The sequence below is a fragment of the Chinchilla lanigera genome, unplaced genomic scaffold (assembly GCF_000276665.1).
Source record: "Chinchilla lanigera isolate Chin_1 unplaced genomic scaffold, ChiLan1.0 scaffold00008, whole genome shotgun sequence".
Classification (NCBI taxonomy): Eukaryota; Metazoa; Chordata; class Mammalia; order Rodentia; family Chinchillidae; genus Chinchilla; species Chinchilla lanigera.
In genome coordinates, this window is record NW_004955409.1 from 28780429 (window position 1) to 28783837 (window position 3409).

Genomic DNA, 3409 nt, shown 5'->3' on the forward strand with positions numbered 1-3409 from the left:
CTTGGATTTTCATTTAGTGCTGGTGTTAGCCTAAATGATTCTACATCTCAGAGGCAAGAAGTGAATGCAGCCAGGGGAAAGTTTAAAAAAAATAAATCCATGGAGTTTTAATTGCATTTCTATAGGTTTTAACTGTTGTTCATTGCGTGAAATATAACACGTAAAATCAAAGCGGGGTAAGACACAGAAGACTGAAAGCTTGAGACCTCACAAGGAATAAGATAGTTCACCCTTTTACACAGGAAGCAAACAGAGGAAACGCTATCAATGACTGATGGAAACATAGTTTACTTAAAATACATATTGTAGGGGCTGGGGATTTAGCTCAGCGGCACAACAACTGCCTGGCAAGCGCAAGGTCGTGAGTTCGATTCCTGGTACCAGGGAAAACAAAAAACAAAAAAAGAAAAAAAAAGCCCCCTCCTAAAATAAAATACATATTGTATCGTACAGGTGGCAAGGGGCACTTTAGAGGCATGTGAAGGCCACCCACATGCTACTCCATTCAAACATAGCTTTTCCTCTGAGAGGAACCTAAGAATTTATTCCCCTATGAAGCCTTTTTTGACTGCTATCATGTGGAGGAATTTCTATCTTGGTTGAACTCTTACTTTCAGCATTTTTCATCTAAACCATGGCTCTAGTTAGATGGCTGCAAGGAGTGAGGATGGGGTAGAGAGAAAAACAGCCACTAAAACTGTATCAAATAAAAGGGAAATTATTGAAAGGATGTAATAGAATATTCTTAGTATTAAATGTTAGATGCACAAAGGGGATTTAGTGTGAAAATTGTTGAGTGGGATTCTGTATTTTCCCCTCTGCCCCAGGACCATTTCTTCTGTGTATCTACCTTGCTCTCTCTCTCTAGGTGGCTTATGCAAGCCACAGCTTGGTCATTCTTGCTTCTCCAAAGCCGCAAATTGTTCATGACTTTGGCTTGCCTTAGTGACCACTCTATTGGCAACTCTGTATGATTTTACTGGCAAATACCCACTACTTTCTGAAATATATTCCGAGCCTCTTATTCAAATTCTTAGAGGGAAATCTCACCAGCTAAGCTCTGTGTATGAGTCAGTACCCTTGGGTTAGGTGTACAGTCCTGATCCAGCTCCTGTGACTTGGCTGTGGGAAAGGGACCACGTGTAGTATAGATGTGTCCCCATAGGTGGAGGAAGAAGTGAAGCTTGGATCATCTTACTTCCTTGTTCCAGTAAGTCTTAGCAAATAATCATGTTCCACGTTGCCTTCATTTTTAACTTGTTTTTGTGTGTATGACCTGTCTTTCCTGGAACATCAGAAGTGTCTTGAAATTAGGTCTCTGCCTTATTTTCTTTGTGCTTCTCAGAGTCTCATAAGTGAGTTACTGGTAATATTTGTTTAAATGACTTTTTCCTTCTTTGGTACACACCAAGTTCAAAATGCAAACACTTTGTAGCTATTGATGAGTGAATCAATGGTGTTACATTTCCAATTGTAATAGTTTTCAAAACATTCAATAAGAAGATCACAAATAACCATATTTTCTTTTACAGGAGTTTGGTTTTGTCCTTGGTGTCATAGACAAACATTTGTTCTTTGCTATATTTCAAAAATAGTTTTCAGATAATTTGTTTAGAGACTTTAGCTTTCCACAACAATAGAACAACTGATACCTGACTTGCCTTGGCATTGAAATAATCTATAACAATGAACAAAATAGAAGGGGTCACTCTTTTCAGGAAAATAACAACAGGCATTTTGGACTATAACTGTTGAGAGGGAGAAGTACGAAGTGAGGCCCACAGCTGTCCCAGTTTTCTACCTGGAACACACTCTCCTGCCATGGCATAGAGAGACAGAGACAAAGCAGAGTGAACAGATGAGCCTGAGATTACAGCTCCGGGCTTCTGGAACAGAATTTGTAATAGCAGTGGACAGAGAAGCACCGGTGCAGAGGGGAAATCTCAAATGCCTGCATGGGAATGTACCACGGGTCCTTGGCAAGGGCTGAGCTGTATGTAAACAGGGCAAGTTTCCGTGAAGCTTAGCAGAGATTGATTGCTGTAGTACTGTGTGTTGAATAGTAATGCCAGAGGGTGAGTGGTGCTGAGAGTTATTGAAGTTACGGTCTAGAGTTATGGTCTAGAATGGTCTAAGTATTCAGTGAATACTCCAGAAAAACTATGCCTCAGGAATAAAGTTCCCACTTTAGAAATAAGAACCTTAGGAATAAGACCACATTATACAGTGAAGCATACCTAGGCTAGATTAAAAACTAAATTAGACCTGCTCTAGCAAAGCACAAAGCTGATCCTGACAGAATCAAAATTTAAATGCCAACAACAAAACGTGACACTCTCTAAACTCTACATTTAGCACATAATCCAGAGTTCCTATGATATATAAATGTCTAGGCTATAATAAAATTTTACCAAATGTGCAAAGAAACAGACAAAAAAAGAAAAAGGAAACAGAACTGAAGATGATCCAGATTTTGGAATTATTAGGCAAGGACTTTCAAGTCGCTACTAGAAATATGTTCAAGGACACCAAGTAAAAGGTGGTCAAAATGAGCACACTGATGTAGAATCTCAGCAGAGAAATAGAAAACATAGAAAAAAGCTAAATGGAAATTCTAAATGTTCAAATGCAATATATAAAAATTATATAGACAGACTCATAAACTTGTAGAGAGATTAGAGATTTCAGGGTATATGATAAGTAAGCCTGAAGAAAGACAAAGAGAAATCATCCAGTTTGAAGTTTAAGGATAGATTTTTAAAAATAAACAAACCTCAGTGATCTGTGGAACAATTATGTGATCTAATAGACACATAATTTAAGTTCCACAGGCAGTAGAGAGAAAGAACAGAGCAGAAGAAAATTATTTGGAGAAATAGCCAAGGTTTCCCCAAATCTAGTGAACAACATCAAATTACAGGACTAAATAAAACCCAATAAATTCCAAGTGGGATGAACACAAGAGAATGACATCTTGGATCATCAAAATCAAACTCTCAAAACTACAGATAAGGAGGCAATAATAAAAGCAGGAAGAATAAACCTCCGAACAAAAAAACCAACAAACAGAAAGATACATTACATTTTTGAACTGAATGTTTGTGTCTCCTCCAAAATTCATTTGTAGAAATCTAATTTGCTATGGCATGGTATTGGTATGTAGAGCCTTTTGGAGGTAATTAACTAACGAAGGTGGAGACTTACTGAGATTAGTGCCCTTATTAAAAAAAAAAGATAGTGGCTTGTGTGCTTTCCACCATGTGGAGATACAATGAAAAGTCACCTACCTGCAGCCAGGAAGCAAATGGATACCAGATTTGTCAAAGTCTTAATCTTGGACTTCCCACTCTCAAAAATTTTTGCAAAATAAATGTCTGTTAAAGCCACTGGTCTATTTTTTTTAGCTGTC